Here is a 14,544-nt window from a genome sequence, read left to right on the forward strand (position 1 = left end):
CCCCCCCCCCCCCATTAATTTTTTTTTTTTTTTTTTTTTTTTTTTTTTTTTTTTTTTTTTTTTTTTTTTTTTTTGAGGCCGAGTCTCGCTCTGTCACCCAGGCTGGAGTGCAGTGGCCGGATCTCAGCTCACTGCAAGCTCCGCCTCCCGGGTTCCCGCCATTCTCCTGCCTCAGCCTCCCGAGTAGCTGGGACTACAGGCGCCCGCCACCTCGCCCGGCTAGTTTTTTTTTTTTGTATTTTTTAGTAGAGACGGGGTTTCATTGTGTTAGCCAGGATGGTCTCGATCTCCTGACCTCGTGATCCGCCCGTCTCGGCCTCCCAAAGTGCTGGGATTACAGGCTTGAGCCACCGCGCCCGGCCCTTTTTTTTTTTTAAGATAGGGTCAAGGCCAGGTGAGGTGGCTTACTCCTGTAACCCTAGCACTTCAGGAGGCCAAGGTAGGCAGGCTGTTTGAGCCCAGGAGTTTGAGACCAGCCTTGGCAACACAGAAAAACCCTATCTCTACCAAAAAAGATATGAAGATTAGCTGGGCATGGTGGCATACACCTGTCATCCCAGCCACTCCTGGGAGGATCACTTGTACCCAGGAGGCAGAGTTGTAGTGAGATCAATCACACCACGCCACTACACTCTAGCCTGGGTGACAGAACAAGAAAACAACAACAACAACAACGGAAAGAAGATAGGGTTCCTCTCTGTTGCTCAGGCTGGTCTTGAGAACTCCTAATCTCAAGCAATCTTCCCGCCTTGGCCTCCCAAAGTACCGGGATTACAGGCATGAACTACTGCACCCAGTTTATTCTCTTTTTATTGAGATAAGATTCACGTAAAATAAAATTAACCATTAATCATATTAAAGTGTTCAATTCTTGGCATTTACTTCCACAGTGTTGTGCAACCTTCTCCAATGTTTAGTTTTGGTAAATTCTTTTTTTTCCCCCCATCATTTCTTTTAAATTCTTTTTTACTTTTTCTCCTGGTCTTCTGTTATCCTTTCTGCAGGTCGCTTCTTCAACCCCTTCATTTTCCTGGTTTGTAGTTTGCTTAGGTCTTGCTTCTACGTATGAATCCTTCCACAAGTTGTACCAAAAGTATCATTGGAGATAGTTTTCTTCTTCTTTGGTTTGGGAGGTTTTGGCATTTTCAAAGATAATTTATAAAAGTCATCTGATGCCAGGTGTGTCCTCCTCAGAACCAGATCTAATGAGGGTCCCATTTCTTCCAATTCAATCTGTGGTGTTCTGCAACCAGATTTCTTCAACAGCAACTTATAGCTTCAAAAGTAATCTTCCCATTCAGTGCAGTGAAGTGCAGAACATACTCTAATCCAGCCAGGCAGATATTTGATACCGTGGGGCCTCAAATCAACAAGAAGACTTTTTAGTCTTCTATAATCTTCTGTTACATTGAAATCATCACCAGTAAATATTAGCATGGGTTTTGTTCCCTCAGGACATTTACTGTTCTTAATGTATTTTAGAGAGACAAAATTCTCAATACCTAATTCAATCACATCCAGCACCTGGTAGTCATACATACGACCTATTACTAGATTATATGGCTGCTTCTCTTTTTTTTTGAGACAGAGTCTCACTCTGTCATCCCGGCTGGAGTGCAGTGGTGCTATCTGAGCTCACTGCCAGCTCTGCCTCCCGAGTTCATGCCATTATCCTGCCTCAGCCTCCTGAGTAACTGGGACTACAGGCACCTGCCATCACACCCGACTAATTTTTTTGTATTTTTAGTAGAGATCGGGTTTCACCACGTTAGCCAGGAGGGTCTCTATCTCCTGACCTTGTGATCCGCCTGCCTTAGCCTCCCAAAGTGCTGGGATTACAGGCATGAGCCACCACGTCCGGCCTGGCTGCTTCTTATTACAGGAGCCAAACATGAAAAAAGAACAATCTGACTTATTTGAAAAGAATTCCAGTGACGTCTGATCCTCAAAAGGTCTTGTAATATTTTTCTTTTTTTACAGTACACCGTATGGTTTTTTCAGTGCACACACATCTTTAAGTACTTGTGTCACTGTTACATTTGCATTTCCCCCTTTAATCAGCATGGCATTTTAAATATTTTCATTGAGTTTTGGTCCTCTTTTCTCAAGGAATCTCTTGGCTGTTTTCATTTTGGGCTTTACAACTCGATCCAGAGCGTCCATCGCTACCACTACCTGCAACTCTTAACTAGGTGGATCTAGTTCTGGTAAATTCTTGTTATCCCAACAGGAAACCTTATAGCCATTAAGTAGTCACCCCACATTCCTCCTTCCTCCCAGCTCCTGGCAAATACCAAACTGGTTCCTTTCTTTCTTTCTTTCTTTTTTTGAGACAGAGTCTCCCTCTGTCACCCAGACTGGAGTGCAGTTGCGCTACGTTGGCTCACTGTAACCTCCCCCTCCTGGGTTCAAGCGATTCTTCTGCCTCAGCCTCCTGAGTAGCTGGGATTACACGCACCTGCCACCACGCCCGACTAATTTTTTGTAATTTTAGAAGGGATGGGATTTCACCGTGTTAACCAGGATGGTCTCGATCTCCTGACCTCGTGATCTGCCCGCCTCAGCCCCCCAGAGTGCTGGGATTACAGGCATGAGCCACTGCACTCGGCCCACCAATCTGATTTCTGTCTCTATGGATTTATCTATTCTGGATGTTTCATATAAATGGTTTCATACAGTATGTGACCTTTTGTGTCTGGCTTCTTTCACTTAGCACAGCGTTTTCAAGGTTCATCTACATTATAGCATGTATCAGTATTTCGTTTTTATGGCAGAATAATATTCCATTGTCTGAATATACTACATTTTGTTTATCCATTCATCAGTTGATAGGCATTTGGGTTGTTTTCATTTTTTGGCTATGGTGAGCAATGCGGCTATGAACATTTGTGTATGAGTAATTATTTGACTGTCTGTTTTTTTGTTTTGAGATGGAGTCTTGCTCTGTCTCCCAGGCTGGAGTGCAGTGGTGTGATCTTGGCTCACTGCAACCTCCACCTCCTAGGTTCAAGTGATCCTCCCACCTCAGCCTCCGAAGTAGCTAGGATTATAGGTGCCACCATGCCTGGCTAATGTTTGTATTTTTGGTAGAGACAGGGTTTCACCATGTTGATCAGGCTGGTCTCGAACTCCTCTCAAGTGATCTGCCTGCCTCAGCCTCCCAAAGTGCTGGGATTACAGGTGTGAACCACTGCGCCCAGCCGAATGTCTGTTTTAAATTATTTTGTTATGCCTAGGAGTGTATTTGCTGGGTAATAGGGTAACTCTATGTTTAACTTTTTGAGTAACTGCCAAAACTGTTCTCTATAGCAGCTACATCATCCATCGATACCACTAAACTATAAGGGTTCCAATTTCTCCACATTCTTACCAAAATCCCATGTTGGTTTTTGGTGTTTGTTTAGTCTAGAGTGGAGTGGCGCAATCTCCACCCACTGCAACCTCCACCTCTTGGGTTCAAGCAGTTCTCCTGCCTCAGCTTCCCGAGTAGCTGGGATTACGGGTGCGCAACACCTTGCCTGGCTAATTTTTGTATTTTTGGTAGAGACAGGGTTTCACCATGTTGGTCAGGCTGGTCTGGAACTCCTGACCTCATGATCCGCCACCTCAGCCTCCCAAAGCCTGGCATCCCTTGCTTCTTTTACAACAATAGCATATAATTAATGTCTATGATGCATATATTCCAACTCTGATGTTTCATTTATATATTGAGACGGGAACTGGTTATTTATTTCACTTATTTTAGAGATGGAGTCGGCCGGGCGCGGTGGCTCAAGCCTGTAATCCCAGCACTTTGGGAGGCCGAGGCGGGCGGATCACAAGGTCAGGAGATCGAGACCATCCTGGCTAACACGGTGAAACCCCGTCTCTACTAAAAACACAAAAAAGTAGCCGGGCGAGGTGGCGGGCGCCTGTAGTCCCAGCTACTCGGGAGGCTGAGGCAGGAGAATGGCGTAAACCCAGGAGGCGGAGCTTGCAGTGAGCTGAGATCGCGCCACTGCACTCCAGCCTGGGGGACAGAGCAAGACTCCGTCTCAAAAAAAAAAAAAAAAAAAAAAAAAAAAGAGATGGAGTCTCACTGTGTTTCCCAGGCTGTACATGAATTCCGGGGCTCAAGAAGTCCTCCCACCTCAGCCTCCTGAGTAGCTGAGATTACAGGTTTTACTGCCACCTAGATAGGCTAGGGAGCTGGTTATTTAGAGATGTTTGGGCAAGATGTATGTCTGTAGACCTCTCACAGAAAATGACTGTTAAGAAACTAATTTTTTCAGACCCCAAAAGAATGAGTCTATTAGCTACATCCTTTCAGAGATGCTGTGTCTTTCTGGGCTATTTATTGTACAAGGTCATTCACTCATATCATGAAATCACATGCCTTTCATTCAAAACCGCTGTTGAGTTGATGCTTCTTTTGTTTGCCATCCTTCATTTTCAAGGTATATCTCCATCCTGTGATGCCTTGTCAGCAGAATCTTCCTCTCTATTGCTAGATTTGCTTAATTCCTAAATCTTTTGCAATGCTGTGCCCGATTGCATTATTTTTGCTTCTGTTAGCAGATGTTTTTAAACAATACTCTGCCTCCTAATTTGCAATGGTTTATCCATTTCTAAGGTTGTCAAATCAGGATATTTTGGGACAAAATATGCTGCTTTCTCTGACCCTCTGTGCCTGTGTCTGACATTTCTTTACTTAATAAAGTTAACAGAACATTACCCGATTTGTAAGCATTTGTCAGAACTAATCTATTGGTACATTTAAGATTTGTGCATTTTGCCATATGTAAATATTATGCCATTTGAAAACATTGTGAACACTATTAAACTGTAGTTAAGATTATGCAATGCTGAAGTGTTTAGAAATAAAGTATACTGATGTCTGCAATTTGCTTTGAAAAGCATACAAAAATTAAGTTGGATGAATGGATGGACAAAGGGATAGATGAATATGTGATATAGCAGACATTGAAAAATGTTAAATGTAAAATAGATGGTGGGCATTTGTACTATTTTCTCAACCTCTGTTTGAGAATATTCATAATAAAATGTTGGAAAAAAAATCTCCCTAACTGCTCTAATAAAATACATAAATCAGCTACTTTCGGAAGCAGATTCCGTGATCACTTCCATTATAGTCTGATCATTTCAATGTATTTCATTCAAGGAAATAAACAAGACTGGGAGCAGTGGCTCATGCCTGTAATCCCAGCACTTTGAGAGGCTGAGGCAGGCGGATCACCTGAGACCAGGAGTTCGAGACCAGCCTGACCAACATGGTGAAACCCAGTCTCTACTAAAAATACATAAATTAGCCAGGCGTGATGGCATGTGCCTGTAATCCCAACTATTTGGGAGGCTGAGGCAGAAGAATTGTTTGAACCCAGGAGGTTGCAGTGAGTGGAGATTGCACCACTGCACTCCAGCCTCGGGGGAAGAGCGAAACTCTGGCTCAAAAAAAAAAAAAAAAAGGCCGGGCGCGGTGGCTCAAGCCTGTAATCCCAGCACTTTGGGAGGCCGAGGCGGGTGGATCACAAGGTCAGGAGATCGAGACTATCCTGGCTAACATGGTGAAACCCCGTCTCTACTAAAAATACAAAAAACTAGCCGGGCGCGGTAGCGGGCGCCTGTAGTCCCAGCTACTTGGGAGGCTGAGGCGGGAGAATGGCGTGAACCCGGGGGGCGGAGCTTGCAGTGAGCCGAGATCGCGCCACTGCACTCCAGCCTGGGAGACACAGTGAGACTCCGTCTCAAAAAAAAAAAAAAAAAAAAAAAAAAAAAGGAAATAAACTGATTTAGAGGAATAAATGGGATTTTATATAGAAAAAACTTTATAATGTGTGAAGTGCTATGTAAATATTTTATTATTAATACTATTAGCCAGGTTAGGTGGCTCACACCTATAATCCTGGCATTTTAGGAGACTGAGGTGGGAGGATTGCTTCAGACCAGGAATTCAAAACCAGACTAGGCAACACAGAGAGATCCTGTCTCTATGACAAAAAAAAAAAAAAAAAAGAAAAAAATAGCCAGGTGTAGTGGCATATGCCTGTAGTCCTAGCTACTTGGTAGGTTAAGGCGGGATAATCTCTTGAGCCCAGGTGTTTGAGGTTGCAATGAGCTATGATCATGCCACTAAACAATGCCTGCTGGGAGACACTGCCAGACTCCATCTTTTTTCTCAGACAGGGTCTTGCTATGATGACCACGGTGGTCTCAAACTCCTGGGTTCGAGTGATCCTCTGCCTTGGCCTCCCAAAGTGGTGGCATTATAGGTGTGAGCCACCATGACTGGCTGAGATCCTGACTTTTGATGTTTAAAACATTGAGCTTATGCAAAATCTTAGTACAATGCAAAACAGTATATCTTGAATATGGTTTTATGTTCCTTCAGGTGCTCTCAATAAACTGGAAACTCTTGAAGGAAAAAGGATTATCCTTTTGATTAGTTTTGTGCTCACAAATTGTCTTTTTTTTTTTTTTGAGTTGGAGTCTCACACCGTCACCTGGGCTGGAGTGCAGTGATGCAATGTTAGCTCACTGCAACCTCTGCCTCCGAGGTTCAAGCGATTCAGCCTCCTAAGCAGCTGGGATTACAGGTGCCTGCCACCATGCCAAGCTAATTTTTTGTATTTTTAGTAGAGATGGGTTTTCACTATGTTGGCCAGGCTGGTCTTGAACGCCTGACCTCGTGATCCACCTGCCTCGGTCTCCCAAAGTGCTGGGATTACAGGCATGAGCCACTGCGCCCAGCTGCAAATTGTCTTAATGAGTATTTCGCCTACCAAATGTACTAAACACTTATTGAATGAATCAGTAAACAGTATATTTCATTGATACGCTCTAAATGAGTGTTGTAAATTACATTTTATGTTACCATGTATTGAATCTTTTTGCTTTTATTTTCAATCTAAAGTAGCGTTTTGGGCAATCCTTTTGGCCATGGAATGGATACATCGGCTATTATAAGTGCCCCTTAACTTTCTTCATTGCCATAACTATGATGAGTTCAAAACATTTTACTTTTTTGACCAAAGATGAAACTCTGACAGAAAGCATCAGTTATTTCCCTATCTGGTTCACATAGGAGCTAACGAAATTATCTTGAGTTTGAGGACAGGATTCTTTGACAGTGATCCCAAGCAAAGTTAATGTGGTATCACCCTCAAGGAAGTAGCCAGGGATGTACCCTTGAAAGATTTCTTCTTGGCTGGGCGCGGGGGCTCAAGCCTGTAATCCCAGCACTTTGGGAGGCCGAGACGGGCGGATCATGAAGTCAGGAGATAGAGACCATCCTGGCTAACATGGTGAAACCCCGTCTCTACTAAAAAATACAAAAAATTAGCCGGGCGAGGTGGCGGGTGCCTGTAGTCCCAGCTACTCGGGAGGCTGAGGCAGGAGAATGGCGTGAACCCGGGAAGCAGAGCTTGCAGTGAGCTGAGATCCGGTGCACTCCAGCCTGGACGACAGAGCGAGACTCTGTCTCCCACTGTCGCCCAAGCTGGAGTGCAATGGCGTGATCTCAGCTCACTGCAGCCTCTGCCTCCCAGGTTCAAGCGATTCTCCTGCCTCAGCCTCCTGAGTAGCTGGGATTACAGTTGCCCGCCACCACACCTGGCTAATTTTTTGTATTTTTGGTAGAGACAGGATTTCACTATGTTGGTCAGGCTGGTCTCAAACTCCCTACCTCAGGTGATCTGCCTACCTTGGCTTCCCAAAGTGCTGGGATTGCAGGCTTGAGCCACCGCGCCCAGCCTATATTTCTTCTTCAAAACTAATCACTCTGCGAGGCACGGCGACTCACACCTGTAATCCCAGCACTTTAGGAGGCCAAGGAGGGCCGATCACTTGAGGCCAGGAGTTTGAGACCAGCTGGGTCGACATGACGAAACCCCCGTATGTACTAACAGTACAAAAATTAGCTGGGCCCACTTGGTTGAAATCCACTTGGTTGAGAGCTACTCAGGAGGCTGAGACATGAGAATTGCTTGAACCCAGGAGGTGGAGGTTGCAGTGAGCTGAGATCTTGCCACTGCACTGCAGCCTGGGCGACAGAGTGAGACTGTCTCAAAGACACAAACAAAAAAACCAGGCTGGGTGTAGTGGCTCACACCTGTAATCCCAGCACTTTGGGAGGCCAACATGGGCCGATCACCTGCGGTCAGGAGTTCAAGATCAGCCTGGTCAACATGGTGAAATCCTGTCTCTACTAAAAATACAAATATTAGCCAGGCATGGTGGTGCATACCTATGGTCCCAGCTGCTTTGGAAGGCTGAGGCAGGAGAATCACTTGACCTGGGAGGAGGAGATTGAAATGAGCTGAGATCAAGCCACTGCACTCCAGCTTGGGTGACTCCATCTAAAAAAAAACAAACGACAGGCTGGGCATGGTGGCTCATGCCCATAATCCCAGCACTTTGGGAGGCCAAGGCGGGCGGATCACCTGAGGTCAGGAGTTCGAAACCAGCCTGGCCAACATGGTGAAACCCCATCTCTACAAAAAAATCAGCCGGGCATGGTGGCAGGTGCCCGTAATCCCAGCTTTTTAGGAGGCTGAGGCAGGAGACTCGCTTGAACCCAGGAGGTGGAGGTTGCAGTGAGCCACGGTTGCACTACAGCCTGGGCAACAGAGCAAGACTCTGTCTCAAACAAAACAAAACAAACAAAAAAAGACCCTAATAATTCACTTTGGGAAGCTAAGCCCAAGAGTTTGAGCCTGCAGTAAACCATGTAAACCATAACTAAGTCTCTGCACTCCAAGCAGCCTGGGAGACAGTGCAAGACCGTTTCAAAAAACATGATCCACAAATTTAGGTTAAAACCTTGGCTATGTCACTAGAATACCCTTGACATTGTGGCCAATAGACAAGCATGTATTTAAAATAATTCATTTAGTCAGGAGATTGATTAGATTATCAAGTGCAGAAGGAACCTGGGTGGAGAGATACAATTTCATCTGCCTAAATCAGGCAAAGGTCACATGAGTGTTAAAATTAATTACATCTGGGCCGGGCGCAGTGGCTCACGCCTGTAATCCCTGCACTTTGGGAGGCCAAGGCGGGCGGATCATGAGGTCAGGAGATCGAGACCATCCTGGCCAACACAGTGAAACCCCGTCTCTACTAAAAATACAAAAAACTAGCCGGGCGCGGTGGTGGGCACCTGTAGCCCCAGCTATTCGGGAGGCTGAGCCAGGAGAATGGCGTGAACCCGGGAGGCGAGGCGGAGCTTGCAGTGAGCCAAGATCGCACCACTGCACTCCAGCCTGGGCGACAGTGTAAGACTCCGCCTCAAAAAAAAAAATTAATTACATCTGTATGAAATGCGCTTAAGTTTCCCATTGTCCTAGTGATATGGGGGGAAAAAAAAGGGCCAGGCACGCTGGCTCACGCCTGTAATCCCAGCACTTAGGGAGGCATACAGGAGAGGATCCCTTGAGTCAGGAGTTGGGGACCAGCCTGGACAACATGGCAAAAACCCAACTCTACAAAAAATACTAAAATTAGCTGGGCCTGGTGGCATGTGCCTGTAGTCCTAGCTACTCAGGAGGCTGAGATGGGAGGATCTCTTGAGCTCAGAAGGTCAAGGCTGCAGTGAGCTGTGATTGTGCCACTGCACTCTAGCATGGGTGACAAAGTGAGACTGTTTCAAGAAAGAAAAAGCCCGGGCAAGGTGGCTCATGCCTGTAATCCCAGCACTTTGGGAGGCCGAGGCAGGCAATTCACTTGCGGTCAGGAGTTCAAGACCAGCCTGGGCAACATGGTGAAATCCTATCTCTACCAAAAATATAAAAAATTAGCTGGGTGTGGTGGTGTGCTCCTGTAATCCCAGCTACTCGGGAGGCTGAGGCAGGAGAATTGCTTGAACCTGGGAGGCGGAGGTTGCAGCGAGCCTGATTGTGCCATTGCACTCCAACTTGGGTGACAGAGCGAGACTCCATCTCAAAAAAAAATACATATATATATACACACATACACACACACATGCACACACACATATATACATACATATATATATAGAGAGAGAGTGCCGAGAACGCGCCATTGTACTCCAGCCTGGGCAACAAGAGTGAAACTCTGTCTCAAACAAACAAACAAAAAAATGGAAATGATAAATGCTTGAGGTGCTGGATTACCCCAATTACTCTGATTTGATTATTACACATAACATGCCTTTATCAAAACATCACATTTGAAGCCCCAATCTCTACAAAAAAAAAAAATTTTTTTTTTTTTGAGATGGAGTTTTGCTCTTGCTGGAGTGCAATGGCGCAATCTCGGCTCACCACAACCTCCGCCTCCTGGGTTCAAGCGATTTTCCTGCCTCAGCCTCCCAAATAGATGGGATTACAGGCATGCGCCACCATGCCTAGCTAATTTTGTATTTTTAGTAGAGATGGGGTTTCTCTATGTTGGTCAGGCTGGTCACGAACTCCCAATCTCAGGTGATCCGTCCATCTTGGCCTCCCAAAGTGCTGGGATTATAGGCGTGAGTCACCACACCCAGCCCCCAATTTTTTTTTTTAAATTTAGCTGGGCATGGTGATGTGCACCTGTATTTCTAGCTACTTGGGAGGCTGAGCTGGGAAGATTGCTTGAGCCCAGGACTGCAAGGTTACAGTAAGCTATGATGATGCCACTGCACTTCAGCCTGTGGGACAGCATGAGAGCCTGTCTCAATTAAAAAACCAAACAATTCTACTTGCTGTAGATTTTTGGGGACAAAAAACAAAACCAAACCACATGTATCTGATAAACATAGACATTTAAAATATATCCTTAATAATTAAAAATCCACATTGGTAAAATGCATTCAGTTTTCAGTTTAATTTTCTAAGTATATTCATTACCTTTTTGGCTCTATTTCAGGCTCTATTCCTCTATCCTTTGAGAGCAAAATGATGAAAGGGGAATTCATTTACATAGAAAGTTCATGAACCAGAGTTAGTGAAGTTTTGTAAAGTGAATGAAAAGCATATTATGTTCGTGATATTTTCTTTTGTGTTAAGAGATAGGGTCTTGCTCTGTTGCCCAGGCTCGGGTGAAGTGGCACATGATTCTAGCTGACTGCAGTCTTGAACTCCTGGGCTCAAGCTATCCTCTCATCTCAGCCTCCTGAGTAGTTGGAACTACAGACATGCATCACCACGTCTGGCTAATTTTTAAATTTTTTTTGGAGACAGGGTCTTGCTATATTGCCCAGGCTGGTCTCAAACTCCTGGACTCAAGCAATCCTCCTGCCTTGGCCTCCCAAAGTGCTGGGATTAGAGGTCATGAGCCACCATGCGTGGGGATATTTCCTTTTAAACATAAAAAATACTCATTTCGGCCGGGCGCGGTGGCTCAAGCCTGTAATCCCAGCACTTTGAGAGGCCGAGGCGGGTGGATCACGAGGTCAGGAGATCGAGACTATCCTGGCTAACATGGTGAAACCCCGTCTCTACTAAAAATACAAAAAACTAGCCGGGCGTGGTGGCGGGCGCCTGTAGTCTCAGCTACTTGGGAGGCTGAGGCGGGAGAATGGCGTGAACCCGGGAGGCGGAGCTTGCAGTGAGCCGAGATCACGCCACTGCACTCCAGCCTGGGAGCACAGCGAGACTCCGTCTCAAAAAAAAAAAAAAAAAAAAAAAAAATACTCATTTCAGGAACTTGATTTCTCCAAACGGTGTTTTTTGATGATCTGCTAATTTGCCATATTGCCTCTGATGGTCCTTGAGCAGAAAACTATTTGAGGGATCTTAAATCATCAAGTGACTTAGAGCTTAAATCCTTTCTCTTTCCAAACAAGAAGTCTAGAGGTTAAGGTCAAATTCTGTCATGTCATGTTCCTAAACAAACGAGAAAAACCAAGTGTCACTTTCATGCTTTCATTTTGCACAACAAGAAGTCATAATACTGGAATTACCGGGGTGCAGGAAGAGACAGCAGAGGTTAGCTTGCTTTTTTTCTGACATATTATGCTTCAATTTTCTGTGATGATTTTTTCTTTTTTTGAGATGGAGTCTTGATCTGTCACCCAGGCTAGAGTGCAATGGCATGATCTCAGCTCACTACAATCTCCGCCTCCCGGGTTCAAGCGATTCTCCTGCCTCAGCCTCCCGAGTAGCTGGGATTGCAGGCGCCTGCCACCATGCCTGGCTAGTTTTTAAATTTTTAGTAGAGACAGGGTTTCGCCATGTTGGTTAGGCTGGTCTTGAACTCCTGACCTCAGGCAGTCCACTCCCGCCGGCCTCCCAAAGTGCTGGGATTAGAGGCATAAGCCACTCCGCCCGGCCTCCAGAGCGAGACTCCGTCTCAGAAATAAAATAAAATAAAAAGAGGATCTGAATTTTCAGGAAAAGGACTAAGAGAGTATTCTAACTACGAAATAACTGTTATTAATAATCCTCTAAGATAAACCCTAACCCGTCTGTAAAGTTAACCTGAGAGGCAAAACCACTTAACATCTATATTTTCTCTAAATAATTTTGTTTAGCAAGAAGTTAGCTCTTTTGAAGATTAAATATTTGCCAGGCGTTTTACAGACGTTATATCGTTTAATCTTCACTATAGCCCTACTGAGCCTTCATTCATCAATTTACTTAGGGTCCACTTGGGCAGACATGCCCTGCTAACCTCTAAAAATTCAGTAGTGAGCATTATCTGCCTTCCTCAGGCTCAAGTAGCTTAGACTAGCTACTAAGTATGTCCTCTTTTAAATCAGGAAATGAAAAATCTGCTCTGAGAGGTTAATTTGCTTGTTCAAGGTCACACAGTGTTGAAGCAGCTAGCTACACTAATCAAGGCGTCTCATTTCGAATCTTTTCTGCTCTCAATCATTAGACTGTTAAGATTAGACGGTAAGATTTTTTGCTTTGAAGAGTTCTTTCCAATTTTTTTCCACCATCTAGGAGAAAACCTCTCACAGTACTGACCAAAGAACAGTGACTAATTCATGCTCTAATTACCAGGCATCTGGAAGACTTCAGGGGAGAGGAGCCAGGTCCCTGGGGGAAGGGGGACTTTTTTTAGTGGGGTGTGTTTTTTTTTCCCCCAAATTCTTCAGTAATATTCAGGAAGGGGAACTTTTTTGAAGGAACGGTAGCAACCCTGACACAAGAGGTGATTAAATTCGGGGCACAAAGCTGGTCCCATGCCAAGGGAAGCAGAGTTTATCTTCTCCACCTTTTCTTTGCTTTCCTCCACTATTTCCAAGGTTGTTTCAAAGATCGACAGTGCAGACCGCGCCATTGGCTCCAAATGACTAGGAAACCTATTTTTATTATCTCCCCCTCTCCCCTACCCCTAAAGGTCTCTTCTGGCCTTCTGATACACTTTTCCACTTCGTCTCCACCCTTAGCGGATAATCTGAAGATCGCCGTTTTATCCTATCGCCATAACGACTAGGTTGCCTTATGGCGACCTTGACAGCCATCCGGGAGGCCGGAGGGGGCGGTCGGCTGTGCTGGGGGAATCTTCAGATGGCCGTGAAGAGGCGCCACGAGGGGGAGGCGACCGCGGAGCTCCACTCAGCGAGGAGTTCTCTGAAAGATTGACAGGTAGCCTACCAACTGTCTTTACCCTAGAAACCCACTCTGTCTCGCGAGATTTAGGTGCTTACGCGAAGTGGGAGTGAAAGGCGCCTCTCTGAATGGGGGATGGGACTGTCTATGGCGCAATCATTGCGCGAGATTGGGCTACAGTCGCTGGAGCTATACTTAGATCTCGCGATACTTCGGCCTCTCCGATTTGCTGCTTGGTGCAGCTTCTCGCGAGAGCCCGTGCTGAGGGCTCTGTGAGGCCCCGTGTGTTTGTGTGTGTGTATGTGTGCTGGTGAATGTGAGTACAGGGAAGCAGCGGCCGCCATTTCGGGGAGCTTGCCGTCACTGTCGCAGGGGTGGATCCTGAGCTGCCGAAGCCGCCGTCCTGCTCTCCCGCGTGGGCTTCTCTAATTCCATTGTTTTTTTTAGATTCGCTCGGGCCTAGCCGTCCTCGGAGCCCGATATTCGGGCTGGGCGGTTCCGCGGCCTGGGCCTAGGGGCTTAACAGTAGCAACAGAAGCGGCGGCGGCGGCGGCGGCGGCGGCAGCAGCAGCAGCAGCGGCAGCAGCAGCAGAAGTCTCTTCCCGAAGACGAGCACCACAGGCGTCCGAAAGCCGGAGCAGGTACAGGGGCGTTGCGGACCCGCGTATTATCCCAGCTTTCTCGAGGTTTGGCTCCCTTTTGGGCTGAGGGGCGCTCTTGGCGGTCTTTAGCGACCGGGGTGAGGGGTGGTTTTCGAGAAATCGGCCCTGTTTCAGTGACCGCGCCCTTATTTTCCGGTCGGGTAGAGTCTGGATTCTTGGGGTGGCAGGGACCTCTGAGAGGCCTCTGTAGATAGGTGACCTGTCTCCTTCGAGGCCTGGGCAGGCCGCGACCTCCCAACATGGCGCCAGTTGAACGCTGCCTTGGCTCATAACCCCTCCCAATGGAGGGAGTTTCCCTTTGCCCCTAAAATGGCAGCGCGGGTTTTTGCGCGGAAAGAGGCGCTCTCGTTCGGGTCTCCCAGTTTCTGTTTTTGGAGTTGATCGCA

At 46.3% G+C, this 14,544-nt stretch overlaps 1 protein-coding gene and 1 pseudogene across 16 annotated transcripts in view; one reads left to right on the top strand and one right to left on the bottom strand.

Annotated features, from left to right (window-relative positions):
- Window positions 1–954: 954 nt before the first annotated feature.
- On the bottom strand, window positions 955–2,163 carry LOC112633448 (annotated as a pseudogene).
- Window positions 2,164–13,719: 11,556 nt separating this feature from the next.
- Window positions 13,720–14,544, top strand: part of RBM39 (RNA binding motif protein 39) — a 42,281-nt gene continuing 41,456 nt past the window's right edge. For 7 of the 16 annotated variants that reach the window (XM_025398054.1, XM_025398052.1, XM_025398044.1 and 4 more), the window contains exon 1: window positions 13,720–14,137. The gene's annotated coding sequence lies outside the window, so the exon portion shown is untranslated. The remainder of the gene's footprint in view (window positions 14,138–14,544) is intronic. The other 9 variants (XM_025398049.1, XM_025398055.1, XM_025398048.1 and 6 more) reach the window with 6 other exon arrangements.

Source organism: Theropithecus gelada, chromosome 10 (genome assembly GCF_003255815.1).
Source record: "Theropithecus gelada isolate Dixy chromosome 10, Tgel_1.0, whole genome shotgun sequence".
Taxonomy (NCBI): domain Eukaryota; kingdom Metazoa; phylum Chordata; class Mammalia; order Primates; family Cercopithecidae; genus Theropithecus; species Theropithecus gelada.